Source organism: Ipomoea triloba, chromosome 13 (genome assembly GCF_003576645.1).
Source record: "Ipomoea triloba cultivar NCNSP0323 chromosome 13, ASM357664v1".
NCBI lineage: Eukaryota > Viridiplantae > Streptophyta > Magnoliopsida > Solanales > Convolvulaceae > Ipomoea > Ipomoea triloba.
The window spans coordinates 13,659,645-13,676,501 of record NC_044928.1 but is presented as its reverse complement, the minus strand read 5'-3'; positions in this window follow the sequence as shown (position 1 = coordinate 13,676,501).

Genomic DNA, 16,857 nt, shown 5'->3' with positions numbered 1-16,857 from the left:
GTTTGGGAACTAGTTCCGAGACCTCATCATCAGAATGTCATTGGTACAAAGTGGGTTTTCAGAAACAAGATGAATGAGGATGGAGTTATTGTTAGGAACAAGGCCAGACTTGTTGCCAAAGGCTACTGTCAGGAGGAAGGAATAGATTTTGATGAAACCTTCGCTCCAGTGGCACGTCTCGAAGCCATACGCATCTTTCTCGCATATGCCGCCTTCAAAGACTTTAAGGTATATCAAATGGATGTCAAGAGCGCTTTTCTGAACGGACTTCTCGAAGAAGAGGTGTACGTTGAACAACCTCCGGGTTTCTTGAAGGACGTGGGAGCTGACAAAGTATACAAATTAAAGAAGGCACTTTACGGCTTAAAACAAGCTCCGAGAGCTTGGTATGATACCTTATCCTCTTTTCTACTTCAGTGTGGGTTCACCAAAGGCCTAGTGGACAAAACATTGTTTAGAATTAAGGACGGGGATCACATCTTATTGGTGCAAATCTATGTGGACGATATCATTTTTGGAAGCACCAATCCAGACTTGTGCGAGATGGGTGAACTAAACTACTTCCTTGGATTACAAGTGAGACAACTTAAGGAAGGTATCTTCATCAATCAGGAGAAATACACCAAGGATCTGCTCAGAAAATACATCAATCAGGAGAAATACACCAAGGATCTGCTCAGAAAATACAACAATCAGGAGAAATACACCAAGGATCTGCTCAGAAAATACAATATAGAAGAGAAATACACCAAGGATCTGCTCAGAAAATACAATATAGAAGGGAAATCCTCAGTGGATCTGCTCAGAAAATACAATATAGAAGGGAAATCCTCAGTCAAAGTACCCATGAAATACAATATAGAAGGGAAATCCTCAGTCAAAGTACCCATGAGAACCTCTCTACGTATCGATGTCGACAGTGAAGGTCGAGAGGTCGATCAGACAACTTATCGAGGTATCATCGGATCTCTTCTCTATTTAACTGCTAGTAGACCAGATATATCCTTTGCAGTAGGTGTATGTGCTAGGTTTCAGGCAAGTCCTAAGGAAAGCCACTTAAATGCATCTAAAAAGATTCTTAGATATCTCAAAGGTACGCAAAGTGTTGGACTTTGGTATTCGAGAGGTGGATCTTTCGAACTTATGGGTTACTCAGATGCGGACTTTGCCGGCTGTAAGATAGATCGAAAAAGTACATCAGGGACATGTCAGTTTCTAGGTGGAAGACTTGTCTCATGGTTTAGCAAGAAACAGCATTCAATAGCTACAAGCACCGCTGAGGCAGAGTATGTAGCAGCTGGAAGTTGCTGTGCTCAGGTTTTATGGATGAAGCAACAATTACTGGATTATGGGGTGGAGTGTAAGGAGGTTAAGATCATGTGTGACAATACAAGTGCTATTGCCATCACCCACAATCCAGTATTACATTCTAGAACAAAGCATATTGATATTAAGTATCACTTCATCCGAGACCATGTTGAGAGGAAGGACATTATTTTGGAATATGTTGCAACGGAGGAGCAACTAGCAGATATTTTCACAAAAGCGCTATGTGAAAATAGATTCTCTCAACTAAGGTTAGAGTTGGGAATGATAGAATTGGAATGAATGGTCATATCTTATCTTCTTGTATTTAGTGCCATGAACTGTTTCGCATGTGAGGGGCGGTTTCATCAACTTTATGGCAGCTTTGGAGTTACACAAGCATTGAACGGTCATTCATATTGCATCCCGTGACTCAAAAGTGATAACCTTATTGGGCTATAAATAAGAGGGTTTCTTTCAGAAGTTCACATCATCAACTTCCCATGGAGAAAAAGAAAGGAAAAGATGGTGTTCCATTCTTTTATAAAGGAAAGAAACCGGCAGTCAAGTCCAAAGATTTTCAAGGAGAAAACTATCCAGAATCAACGAAGGGTGAACAGATTACGGAGCTTCCTGATAATCCAAGCAAGAATCCTATTCCCATCCAAGGTGAATGGATCCCCAAATACGAGGAGATCCACAACGATGGGATACTGGAATCGGGAGGAGAGTCCTGCACAAGAGGGACTCCTACTGCTGCACATTCTGGAAAAGGGCCTTCCTCAACCAAATGGAGAACCAAGGGAAATGGAGAGGAAGACCAGATGGGACTTTCTGAGGTCAGCAGCAGTCAAAGGGGTGATCATACCTAATCCAAAGACATTAAGAGGATTAGCGATGAAGATGGTCACTCCCAACTATAGTAAGCAGCTCCGGAGAGAAGAACAAGAAAAGGGAATAGCCACCCCCAGTTCTGTTATTAGACAAATAGGACTTTAGATGGCTAGTTCCCGCCTTAACGATAGATTCCTATTAGGCTGACCAAGGCCAAACAAAAGTTTCTAGGGAATTTAATAGGATATTGATTCATATGTAATGTATCTGGAAATCACTAAATGAACTTAAGGATATGTTCCAAGTGATATCTTTTAAATGAATCAAACTTGTTTCTCTCGCAATCTGTGTTCGAAAGGTAGTTCGAGAGGTCACCCGATCAGTTTGTCTACATACATTATGTCTCGAAGAAGGGTAGTTCGAGAGGTCACTTCGAAAGATAACAAACTGATATCTCTGAAAGGAGGAATAAGGAGGGTTAGGGATCAAAGGGAAGATCCCTAACCAGATCAAGATGGAGGAATAAGGAGGGTTAGGGATCAATCACTCAGGGGGAAGATCCTTAACCAGATCAAGACGGAAGAATAAGGAGGTTTAGGGATCAATCACTCAGGGGGAAGATCCTTAAACTCATGAGGAAGATCATTCACCTTCGAAAGGTGAATTTGATAAGCTCAACGGATATATGAGGTGGAACGGCTATCTTTGGACATAAATGCTAGCCACGTGGTCATCGGTTACTGACGGTTTTTCGCACTTAAGGGCATTATCTTGATTAGTGGGAGCATGCTTATTTTAAAATATCAATACTCCACTGTCTCAAAGCTTAAACCGTTCTATACTTTACCGAAATACCCTTACCAAAATACCTTATAAGCTGACCGTTATCAGGGGTATTTCTGACTTCTCACATCTTTTAAATCAACCGGGATCCTTCCACGGGTCAAACTCTCAACCCTACCCATATATCCAACCCGAATCCGCCTAATATAAAAGCAAAATCCTTCTTCTTTACCCGGATTCAAACTCAAAACCATATACCCAAAATCCCCAAATCCTTAGACGCTGTACACATTCCCTCCAAAACACACAAACTTTCTTCAATGGCGTCTGAATCATCATCTTCTTCATCTTCATCTTCATCCTCCAGTGCATACCAGAGAGAGCTAGACCACATACGCTCTCAGATTAAACAAGTCAAGGCGGGAAGCATCCTTGACAAAGATGGCTTCATCACCCACTCGCCAAATCCAACAATGGCGGAGAGAGTCTTGAAGAAATTTGAGAAGGCAGGACTAATGCGGTACATGACGCATGACTACCGAACCATTCATGACCTCGACTACACAGAATGGTTCGCTCATGCCAAGGTCACGAAGGGCAAGATTGAAAGCCGCTTCAACGAAATAGACATAACAATCTCTGTGGGTGATTTACGAGCAGCATTCGACTTTGCTACGTCGGAGGAGGCAGTCAAGCACCTATCGGACTACAACATGGATAAGCAGGAGTTTTGGGACAAAATCCGATTGGAGACTGCACCACCCAGAGCATCCTCTGCCCTCCGCAGATTTCATTTGAAGGAGAGGTTTGCCCTAGCCGCCGAGCTCATCATAAAATTCATCCTCGGCAAGGTGTCCGGAACAGACGAAGTCAATCTGGACACTCTGAAAATCCTCCACGCCATCTGGAACAACAACAAGTTGGACTGGGCTCACATCATCTTCGACTGCCTCAAACACCAAGTGCAGAGCTCAGTTTCCAACTCCGACCTGACAATCTACAAAAAGGTTGGTTTTGGCTTTGTTGTTCAATTTCTATTGAGACTGAAGGGCTTCGAACTGAGGGAAGGGCGAGAGGTTCATCGGAATACCTATATGGGTAGAACGAAACCTCAAGCTAAGGCAAAAGGTGCTAAGGATGCATCTTCACCCTCAAAGCCTAAGGGAAGGGGCAAAAGGAAAGCCCCAGCTAAGGAGAAGCGCTCTGATGACGAGCTTTTGGACACCCCAGTCAAGAGGGTTGAATTGAAAAGGAAGGCCAAGAGGACCAAGACTGCTGCTGTCACCCAGGTTCGAGAGGTGACACCGTCCGTTATACAAGTACCATTTGAGGACAGGGCACAAGCCCAGGGGGAACCTCAGGCTACACTGGCCACTGAGGTTGAGAGAGTGCCCCCTACCAAGTCCCTGTCAGGAACTTTAAGTGTTGATATACTTGCTGTTGATGGTGCTGAGGATGTTGATGAATCTGTTGGTTTGCCTCAAGAGGAGGCTCGAGAAGTTGAAGGTACTGGGATCAGTGATCCAGTACAGGGTATTGTTGAGGAACCACGACAGGTGGTTCGAGAGGTAGATATTCCAGCAGCTGAAGATCTAGACTGTGTGGTGGCTGCTGATGGTCAGGGCACTGTGGTCAGGAACCCAGTGCAAGCTTTTCTGAATGATGGGTTGACACATGATCTCTCGGTTGTTCGAGAGATAACTGAACAAGCTGTGGAGTGTGCATCAGCAACAGAAATCCTACCTGCTGACTCTGATGAGCTGAATGCTGAAATCACATCTCGATTGAATCAAAGTGTTGAGAATGTATCGAGTTTGGACGACTTCTCCAGAGTACTTCGCTGGATCAACTGGAGAACAGGTCCCTTTGATCAATTGATCTCAAGAGCAGCAGAGATGGAGGCTGAGGAACGATTTGCACTAAACTGGTTAGATCTCACTGAAATCCCAGCCGACGAGCTTCAAAACCGTGCCCATGAGATGCAAGTAATCAGGAGTAATCTTGGTCGATCTGACAAAGGAAAGGGCATAGCTGTTGATGCACAAGAAGATGAAGCCGAGCCTGAAGAAGATCCTGAACTAGATGCTCAATTTCGAGAGGATATCAGGCTTGCCACAGCAATATCCTTGGGACAAAGTGTAGAACACACGAGAGGTCCAGGAGAGACCTCTGGGGTTGCTCGAGATGATGCTGACACTCCTACTCCAACTGCAGCAATCCCCTTGTCCCAAGTGAGTGAATCTGCTCTAGAAGACCAGGTAGCTTCGAGAGGTGAATCCGAGACCTCTGAAGCACATGAGGTGGCACCTAACTCTGTCTTACTACTGCCACCACCTGAGTCCACACCCTCGAATGCAACAGATGAAGCTCAGACAGTTCGAGAGGGTGAAATTTTGTTGCTCCAACTCCCAGGCTTTCCCATCGATATGGTTAATAGGGAAAGGTGGAGTGCACCAGTTGCTCCTGAGATAATAGATATTCCAGATTCACCAGAGCATACTGAAGTGCAAACAAGTGAGCAACAAGAGCAGAATGAGGAGAACCCTGCTGGTTCGAGAGTTGAGGTTCAAGAAGGTGGAAACCGGGAAGCACCTGCCGATGAATCAACTCCTCCAGTAGATGATCACGTTCCCAGCACTGGTTCGAGAGGTAGTGTTGAGGGGGAACCTCAATCAGATGGAAACCGGGAAGCATCTGATGCAGAGACTCCCACCTTGGCCAATCCTACCTTACCAGCAGCTGAAGCTGAGGCTCCAGGTTCGAGAGGTGAAGAGCAAGAAGTGATCCATCCCTCAGGTGGAAACCGGGAAGCACCTGATATGGAGCTACCTTCGAGCTCTGATCCCAGTGTCCCTGCTGAACCTCAGGAAGTCAGTCGAGAGGTGGACTCGCAATTGCAAGTCATGGGTGGAAATCTGGAAGCACCCAAGTCCCCTCCAACGAAAGGTACATCTCGATCCTCAACTCCTACTTCTGACTATGATCAACAGGCCGAAGAAGTCTTCATTGGCGAAGTGCGTCAATTCATGGCTGATCAATCTCAGAAGATGGCTCAGCTCGAAAGAATACTCGCTGTGGTCCGCAATGCTGCAATGCCTGCTGATGGCACAAGTGAATCCCAAGGCCGTCATGCCGAACTTCTCGAACAGGCGATATGGGCTGAGGATGCAGCACGGAAAGCCACTGATGAAGCCGCTGTAGCTCGAGCAGAGGCTGCAAGTGCGAGGGCTGAATTAGCCGAGATGCGAGCAGAGCTGCGAGCCTTCCAATATTCCAGTGAACTTCGACAGGATGTGATGAAGGCCATACTCGATGACCTGTCGAACCAAGTGCCTGCCCAACTTCAAGCAATCTTCGAAGGTATGTCCATCCTCCTCTCCCGTGCTGATGATGCCAACAAGGGGGAAAATAAAGAGAAAAAGAAGGGGGATACAACGGGCAAGAAAAGGGCAGCAAGTGAACCAGCTGGACCACCTCCAAAAATACCAAGAATCATGAGCAAAGCAGTGGAGGATGCTAAACAGGCAGAAAACCTAAGGGTCCAGCGTACACTGGAAATGGAGAGAAGGAGAGAAGAGGACAGAGAAAGAAGAAGAAAAAGACAAGAACGACAGTCAGAAGAAGAAAGGAAGATAGATCTTCTCATGACAAACTTTAAGTTTGGGAACAGAGAAGACACTGAACAAATTCTGACTCTGGAGATATTCAAGCTTCTGAAAATCACTGGAATATCAACACACAGCAACATGTCTCCAGAAGAATGTATTGCTTGGTGGAAAGATGGAGTAATTGATGGTGAGTTCGTGGGGGAAGCCTACAGGAACTACAGGCATCTAGATGTCACAGATGAATACTTAAGCCTGGTAAATCCGAAAGACCCCATCAAGACACGAGAAGCCATTAACAAGAAAAGGAAAGGCAACAAGAAGTAAGCTCTCGTGGTCCAAACTCCATCTTATTTCAATGTATTGATACTTATGTTGTTCTTGGTCTTACTTCTTTGAATCTTTTCCACTAAACTCTGTTATGTAAACATTCCCTTAATCTTAATACATATATCTTCTGCTGGGGGTGTTGCGTGAGTTTACTTATTCATGTTTAGTAGAATTGTTGTCAAACTTACCATATGCGCTGAAAATAAAATCAATGCTTTTTCTTTTTCAAATCAGCCATATAAGTAAGTATAAGTGTTGGCATCATCAAAAAGGGGGAAATTGTTAGGAACATCATGTAATAGGTTTTGATGATACCAACTGTTAAGTAAGAATCCCCAAGTCTCGATACATAGGCAAAACAATGTAAGTTCGATAAGTAAACTAAGAGCGAAAATACAACCGGGTAATTTGAGCTCAACTCGGGAAATATTTAAGCTTAAGGTAAACTTGTTTGAACAACTTAGAAGTTTTCGTGTTGTAAGCAAACAGATAGATCAGAAGCAGGCACGAGACAACTCTGGAGGAATAAGGGTCTACGAGACATCAACTAAGTCTCGAGACACAAGCCAAGTTCGAGAGGTAAGGACCTCTCGATATACCTATCGAGTTCGAGACGTAAAGAATATTCGAGAGATAGACCTCTCGATACATGGGATTGAAACATCAAGTGGTCGAGACATCTTCTATGGTCTCGATAAACCGGCACTTCTCCAAGAGGCTGAATGTTAGTCAACATGTGCAGATAAAATACTCTAAGTTTGGAGAAGAAGAATATCATGGAGATAAAATATTGAAGAGGTGCTGAGCGGGAGGTTTCAAAATGGACGGAAGTGGATGACACGTCAGACCTCCACCACAAACGGTCAAGAAGTGCACCAATCCTGAAGTGGTCAGATTCCCCAAACAAGGAATGATGGGAACATAAAAAGAGTAACTTTATCCAAAAGAAGCAAGTGAAGCATGAACTCAAGAAAGTGGAATATGGAATATTCACTACAAAACAAAAGGCTCAAGTTACAAGACCACTACTCCATGAAAAATGCTGAAATTGTGCAAAGACCCATGTTCGGCGTGGGAGACCAATTTCAAACGGAATAGTTTTCCCTCCAACGGAACTATTCTTCTACTCTCATATATAAGGACGTAAAGACACAGAAGAAACAGGGGTTGTGAAAGAGGTCAAGAGGTTAACAAGAGGTGTCTGATAAAAACGTTCAAGTGCAAAGTGCTTAACTTGGAATATCATCCTGATATTCAAAATAGCGAGAAAACACATCTTAGTGTTTCAAGAGAGTTACAAAGCTTAAACTGTTATACATCCAGAAGGTGACCGAAGCTGCTCTACATCGAAGTTGATTCAACGATAGCTTGTGTCAGATTGGAGCTTGTTACATTCAACTGTGACAACCAAAAAACACCTTGCTTTGGATTAAGCAAGAGAGGTGGAGTAACCTGGCAGCTGTCCGAGTGAAAGAAACCTGAGGCTTGACGCGGGCTTGGTGATCAAAGGTCAAGTGCTCGAGAGGAGGAGTAACAAGAAGCGGGGCGAAAAACCTGAGGCTTGAGGCGGGCTTCGTGATCAAAGCTCAAGCGCTCGATATTGTACTAAATAAGGGAAGTTTTTAGTGCAATCCTTCCAGGGAGTTTCTGGAAGAAGAGTGGACGTAGGCGGGTTGGCCGAACCACTTAAAAATCTCTCTTGCATTTACTTACTGTTTTTATCTCTCGCTAACCTCTCGATTGCACTGCATATAAACTCACTTCTCGAACTAACTCAAACTCGTGCTAACTAAAAGGGGATAACATTTCCGCTGCGCATAAAACTTTGTCTTCACCTCGTGAGGTATCGAACCTAAACATCCTAAGTTCAATACACACGAGAGGTTGAAAAGATTTGCAAAATCTTATACAAGTCTATTCACCCCCCCCCCTCTAGACTTGTACCCCATCCCCTTGGGACCAACATTATATATATACAAGACTAGCAAATTGGGCTAATGAATTCACCCCTTATAATTAATATAGGAATTAGAATCAAGGAAGCCCATAGAAATGTCTTAGGAACATTATATAATATAAGATCAATAAGTTGGGCTTGTAGGAATATTTAATTACAACTATTGTAAGGATCCAAATTGAATAAAAATCCCTTACAAAAATAATTCAATTAATTGGGCTCTTGATTAGAATAATTAAATTAGGCTCATGAATATATATATATATATATAAGTGTATATATATTAAATTGAAAGAATTAGCCCAATTAGAGTAATTAAATTGCCCAAGGAATTAATTAATGAATCGAAAGGCTTGAACGAATTTACGGGGTGTTACAGCAAGAGCCCGCGCTAGACTGCATTTGATAAGGGACACAATGAAGTGTAGTTAGCACGACGGCTAAGCAAGGAAATCCATTGTCACTCAAAAGTAAACAAAGGTTTTGAAAATATAATAATTTGAAAGCGGTAAAGTTTTACCCATGAGTTGAAACTCTACCTACAACAAAATTATCAACAGTAGATAGTATAGTAGAGTATATGAGTTGGATCAACATGTAAAACTTTTCTCAGTTAAAGATAATGGCATATCTGCCACTCAAAATCAAAGTTTGCAAAACTTTTAATTTTCCAGGAATTTTCATCATTTTTATCTCAAAAGAGAGTTCAGCAGCACATTTCAGTGCTCAAAATTCGTCACATTTTGCTCTTCAGCATAGTTACGGAGTAACTAAATTTTCATAGTTAAAATTCACTTAGTTTCCCCCTGGGTAAACGTGAGTGTAACACCCCGGATCTACCTTACCGTACATCCGGAGTAGTTACCGCCACACCTAGACTAAACTCTGACCAACCTCGAAAGAGTTCACTCTAGGTGCACAGGCTAAGGAAAAGGAAACTTGTTTCACAACAACATTACTCAACATCTCATCATATATATACGTGGAAGCAAAAGGGTAACTGTACTAGCTACCACTATATACAAGAGTTACTAGCCAAGTAAGTTTACCAAGGCTACAAAAGAATATATACAAGGAGTTTCTCCCAAAAACTTTCCTAATCATCCGACTCCTCTAAGGAGCAGTACACCGGTTCGGTGTACGTTCCCCATACAAGATGCCACTCACCCGCGAACCAGGTGAGATGGTCTAAGAAGTAGGAGGGGACGTTCACCATGGACCACTCACCCCAGTGCTGCGAAGGAATGCGATCCCACGGGGGTGGATAAAAGACCACAAACTCTAGGGGATCACTCCCCTCTAACATTTCGACAGGATAACACCCGAACCTAGACTGGACTCCCTCCAGAAAGGTTGGTTGACTGCTGCGGATCGGAATGCGAGTGGGAGTAGTTGGATATGCTGGGGGAGGACTGTACTGAGAAGAAGGAGGAGCATATACTGGAGTAGGAGGATCTGGAGCATAGCCTGGGGCATAGGGTCATCACCCGCCAACAACTGTGCATGGCTTTCATAACCCAAGAGGGGAAAGTAGAACTCTGAGGAACTATTGGAGTTCCCCGGGCTACAGGAGCCCACACTAGACTGCATCTGTTAAGAAACACAACGAAGTGCAATTAGCGCGACGGCTAAGTAAGGATATCCATGGGTTATTCAAAACTAAATAAAGGTTTTGAAAACTTTACATAACAACCCTATACCTTACTTACCAGCCGAGGTACTACCTGCAACCTTTACACATATGCAACTTATACACATAATAGGCAACAGCTTCAACATCATCTTAAATCATGTTCCCTCTAGACGAGGTCATATAATAATCATTTACTTACTCAGATCATATAATGCTAAACATTTAAGCATACAAGTAAAGCTTAACACAACAGCTGCCAATCTCAACCTTCAAACGAAAACATAGCGGAAGCGATTTAAAACCTAAGGGGCGTCATGCCACATCTAGGTATAACACAGCCTAGATGCACAGGCTAAACATAAAACGGACTAAGCTGTCATAGATATAAACCAAGATAAAATTCTCAAAACATAAACCACAATCATCGAAAAGTACTCAAACCACTAATCCAGAGTATACTAATAATATCTCAAGGCACACAGGCCAAAACCAAAGTCTAAACAAGGTAAACTAAGGCTAAACATCCTCATAAGGAAAGCTCTAGCGCGCTCTCGCATAACTACTCCATACCTGGAAAACACACAAAGAACCATTAGCAAAGGACTGCTAAGTAACCACCATTCACACCCGCAAGGAGATATAGGTATACATAAGCTTGTAAATAGGTTTACACACCCATATAGAATATAAACACCAACGAACTGTTTAGTAGTTGAAAACGATACTCAACAATAATAAGCTGAACGAATCACAAACCAAGACTCAGTCAAACAAAGCCAATAGCCAACAACAAAGCATAATGCAATAACGAACCATAACCGAGATCCATAAGGTATCGACCGAATTAGCATAAGGAGCTCACAAAACGGACCAAGAAGGAACCCCAACTCCAACCTCCAAACCAAGTCAACCCAACCACCAAACCAAGTCAAACCACATAGTCAGAAGTCAGGAGTCAAGAGTCAATCCCGGAAAAACCGGTACACAGGGGTGACCAACCCAAAGTCAGTGGTCAAGAGCCAAACCCGGAAAACCGGTACACAGGGGTGATGAGCCCAATCACAGGGACCGAAGTCCAATCACAGGGACCGAAGTCCAATCACAGGGACCGACAGTCCAATCACAGGGACCGAAGTCCAATCACAGGGGTAATCAACCCAATCACAGGGACCGAAGTCCAAAGTCAGAAGTCAATAGTAGCACAGTCAATAGTAGCCAACAACCACCAACAACCTCAACCAAACCACCATCACAACCTCATACTCCAACATCACTCAAAGCAACCAAAACAAAGTGTTCATCTCAAATATGAACACAAACCAACTCCCAGATAATGAATCAAAGGATCAATAGATCAAGAATACCAAAAATGGAAACCAAAGACATGAATCAATACTCCAAACTATGGTATCAAATACCCAATAAATGACATGAATAAATACTCCAAAGACATGGTAAAATACCCAACAAAGCAATCCAACAATAATCAGAAACAAAGGAGAATAACAGACAACAACAACAGAGAAACCGTTCACTGGAAATCAACTCCCAGTGAACTTGCGGAACACTCTCACGGATCACTGCCTTCCGCCGACCTCCTCCGCAAAGAGGAGACGGTCTCCCTCAACGGGCCACTCCCCTCCGCCCGACACCACCGTCGCCACCTTGCGGATCGCCCTCGCGGGTTACATTGTGCCGTCCGGGTCTTCCGCAAGGCCAACCCAATTTCCAGATTCCAGAACCGAGAACAGACATGAACAAATCCAACTTCCAGAATACAAAATCAGACCAAATACACTCACATTTCATCCAATTTAGAGTCCAAAAATAGGGAAATCCATAACATCATTGATCATACAACACAAGACAAATGATCAAGATGAAAACCAACAAAATACATCCAAGAAATAGGCCAAATAACAAGAAATTTCAGGATTTCCAACACCAAGATCATTATATATAGAATAGGTGAATAAAATAGATTTGATGGACATGGATGGTTACCTCAAAGAGCTTTTCCTATTCCAACAAGCCTTTTGCTAGCTCACAAAGCCCCACCTTCACCTTGATCATCTTTTTCCCAAAGAACCCCAAAAGAACACTTATAAGATTATGTAAAAAGACTATCTAAAACACAAAATGCAAGATGGATTCTAGGATAGATGCACTTACCCACTCCCAACCAAGCTTAAAAGAGCAACCTTTACTTGAAATCTTGTAGGGAAAATGAAGATGAATTCTTAGGGAATTTGAGAGGAAAATGGCGCATGAATGAGTGTAGGAGGAAGAAAGGAGTGAAAGTCTTTAGGGTATTTTGATCTTCAAAATATATACTAAGAATACATACAATATTTAGGGTGTAAGACATTAAATGATGTGGGCTTAAGTAACTTATAGAATAGTGGGTGTAGGAAATTAAATATAATCAAGACTAGTAAGTTGGGCTTAATAAATTCACCCCTTACAAATTAAATACAAGAATTAGCCCATAAGATGTCTTAGAAACAATATATATATATATATAATGTATGATCAAGAATGTGGGCTTGTAGGATTATTTAATTACAAAGGTTGTAAGGGTCCAAATTAAATAAAATCCCTTACAAGAATAAATTCAATTAGTTGGGCTCTTGATTAGAATAATTAAATTAGGCTCAAGAAATATATACATATATATATATATATATCAAATTGAAGGAATTAGCCCAATTGGAATTAAATTAAATTGCCCAAGGAATTAATTATCGAACGAAAGGCTTGAACGAATTTACGGGGTGTTACACTCTACCCCCCTTAAAAGGAGCTTCGTCCCCGAAGCTCAAAGCTCACAGGAACTTGAAACAGAACGATTCAAAGGAACAAAGATTCAACGGAAGACTGAAAAGAGAACGATTGCTCAACTAGTCCTAAACTCAAAAACATACTAACACGCAACTAAGCTCAAGCACATACTACACCTCTAACATTCTAAACTTATAACCTACCCAACCCAAACTAGCATGCAAGAACTAAACTAGCTACTTACTTAGGTAAAAAGGATTCCTAACAAAGATCTAACATATGCATGGAAGCTATCAACTGAACTGGGTGACCTCCTCATGCCGAACTGCTTGGAACTGATTTCTCATCACATCCCCCATATCCAAGGTCGCTCCTTTGGCCACGTGGTTGGATCACACCGCCTTCACGGACTTCATTGCTTGCCGGTGCACTTCTCTTGACTGGGTGACCAAAATTCTTGTTGGCTTCTCTTCATAAGATAGAGCATCTTCGAACGTTACGACTTCCAGGTGGATATCACGAAGCGCATCATGCACATATATCTTCAGCAGCAAAAAGCGAACGCATCACGCATCTGGTCTAACTTGGTCGGCATATGTCTCCTATCGGTCGTGGGCAGCTTTCACTCTTTCTTGAACCAACTCAACTTTTCCGATGACACATGTAGACGCTACGATCTTAGGGTCACTTGATTTACCAAATCTTCCCAACTGAACGGGCTGCTACACTTCTTTGCTTTAACCTTTTGACAGCTTAGGCGAACTCCATTTCTTGAAAGATCCAACTCAGAACCATTCCATAAGGATAATTCGCATTGGAGACAGAAGGTTAAAACTAGTACGGTAGTATATAGAGGAAAACATTTATAGAAGGTATGCTTATTAAGAAAAACGTTGACCCAACAAGGAAAGAGAATGAAAGGTTTAAGGTGTAAGGTTTAAGAACAGTCGTTGATTAAGAATAGAATCAAGAGTTATCAAGGTTGCGACTTAGGGAATGCGGTTGTCACCTTGCACAAGGTATTTTCAAGAAGCACACAAGGTCGACGTTCGAGCGGATGGAAATGATTTTTCAATAGAAGGGATGTTAAGTTCTTTAAGGAAAGGGAATGAACCCGGCTTCGAAAGAAGATAAGAATAACTAGGTTCAAAGAGGCCAAAAGAATTTCTCAACTTAATGTGAGTATCGAGTCCTTTTCAACAATAGAAAACCAATGAAAAGTACTTGGCTTTGAGAAAATATAGGAACGAGATTTGAGAACAACGAAAGAGCTTTCAAGGAGTAGGTTATTCAGTTTTTACTCAAGGGAAGGAAAGTATTTAGATTCCAAGGAGGGTTAGGAATGAGATCTTGAAAGACAGAGATGATTTGCCAACGATAGGGTATTCAATTTCCCAAAGAAAAGAGAGGAGTTCATTTTCAAACAAAGGTGAGAAGGAGGTTTAGAATGGATAGAAAGGGATGTCTCAACGAAGGGACATACAATTCCCAATGGAATGAGAGAAATTCGGTTTCAAGGGACGATAGCAATGAGGTCTAGAATCAATAGGAGGGATGTTTCAACAAAAGGCATTTGGAGTCTCAAGAAACAAAGAAGAATTTAGTTTCCAAGAATATATAGGAATACTGATTAGAACAAAGAGAAGGGATTCCGCTATGGAGGGATAATTGGGATTTCAGGGGACAAGGAAGAAGTCTGTTTTTAAGAAGGATAAGGAGTCTCTCAACTCTAAGCGGCTTCCACAGCTTGACGATTTGATCACGACACTCTGACTGATTGACAGATTTTGACCTTGCTTCCTACGCAACGTGGGTCTACAGTTCGGATAAGCTCTACTTCGTAAGGTACGACACGCACAACCTTTGCCACCCCAGGAGAAGTCGAAGGCGATGGATTGCTAAAGACTGATTGGTGCAGAACGAGGGATTTCTGAGGAAGCTTCATGAAAAGGTAGGTTCAACTAGGGAGGTATCGCCTGATCTTGAAAGGAGATTCGCCTATGATTACTGGTGATCTTGAAAACCGGGTTTACTTTCTTGTACTTTGAAACATCGAGGTCCTAAAGCCGACGTAACGCGTGCATCTTCTTTAGCATTAAGAATTCTTGCTCCTTTTGATCGTTCAGGGTTCTACGAGAAGTCCTTTATTTATTCGATTGGCAATCTTCGTTGTAAGATGGTTCGGTCAAGTCTTGGTGTTCTTCTTGCGATTCTTGCAGGTCGATAGCACGAACACATATCAACCCATTTTTCCACTCTTCATTGGTTCTTCTTGTTGGTCATCTGGGGTAGTGAAACGTAGCTCTCAACTTTAATCTTTACGTTTAACACGATCAAGGGCGCCTTTGCTTACTTGCTCGGTAGATTAAGTCTTCTACGGAACTTCATTAGCACTACGGTCCAACTCCACTTAGGAAAATTCGGGGATTGAGCTAGCCTTAGGATTCACTTCGGTTGGTCTTGATCTTTGGACGTTTCGGTCTCCTACTAGCTTGCTTAGTTTATTCCTTTATTTATTTCTTGCCACCGAGGTTCCTTCCTTTAAGCTCTTGCACAAGGAGTTACTCCCAAGGTACACCGAATAGGTTACACGAGGTTCACTTCACGGAGTCATACACCCCTTGCTTATGGCGTTTCTTCTTGTCTTTGGGGATCTTAAGCGTTCAAGTGCCCTTCCTACTTGACTTGATCTTCCTTGTCTTGAAGGTTGCAACTTCTAACTCGTTCCTTCGTAGCCGTTTCAGGGGTAAGTAGGGCAACCTTACGGTTCACGAATCACGACCCCGAATTATAATTCTTCATGCAACGTTAACTCCGAGTTTAGCTTGCACGAGATTCTTCATTGCTGATCCGGAAGCTCCCGCTTGGCGTGCTTTAACTCTTTCTTGACGCGTTAGCACCCGCTATTATCGTTCCCTCAAGACCGAGGGTCTTCGAGTCTTCAGTCTTCGAGCTCCTATTGTTTTCTTCGTCTTGCAACGAACTTAAGCTGCACGAACTTGTTCTTCAGATTTTGAGGTGAACGAAGATCTTGCAGACGACGCTTCACACGCGAAGACGCCATTCCCAAAGAACGTAGATTGCTGTCGATGACTCCAAGCTGCGAGTGGATTAGTCTTCTTTGACGAGCCGCCCGATCTTCTGATTGCTTAGACGTATACGGTGCTATCCAACGTTTCTTATCAACCGACTACTTATTTCTAATCTAAGGCAGGCTTCTAGGCAAACTAAAACGAAGCAACTTAACCAAAAGCGATTAAGACTTACCGAGTAGATGAGCCGCAAGCTGCAGACAACAAGGTTAACAAAGCACAAATAACATAAACAAACAAGGCGTGTCCTCACCGCGATTCCTAGAATTCACACATCCTAGGATTCTCAAACATCTTAATTCCTACTGATCAAGTCCTAGAGTCTCAAAAGTTCAACCCTAGGATCTCTACTCAGACCTCAACACAGGCTCTGATACCAACTGTGACACCCCCAACCTCACACCGGCTAAGATAGCTAAAGCTTAACACAACAGCTGCCAATCTCAACCATCAAACGAAAACATAGCGGAAGCGATTTAAAACCTAAGGGGCGTCATGCCACATCTAGGTATAACACAGCCTAGATGCACAGGCTAA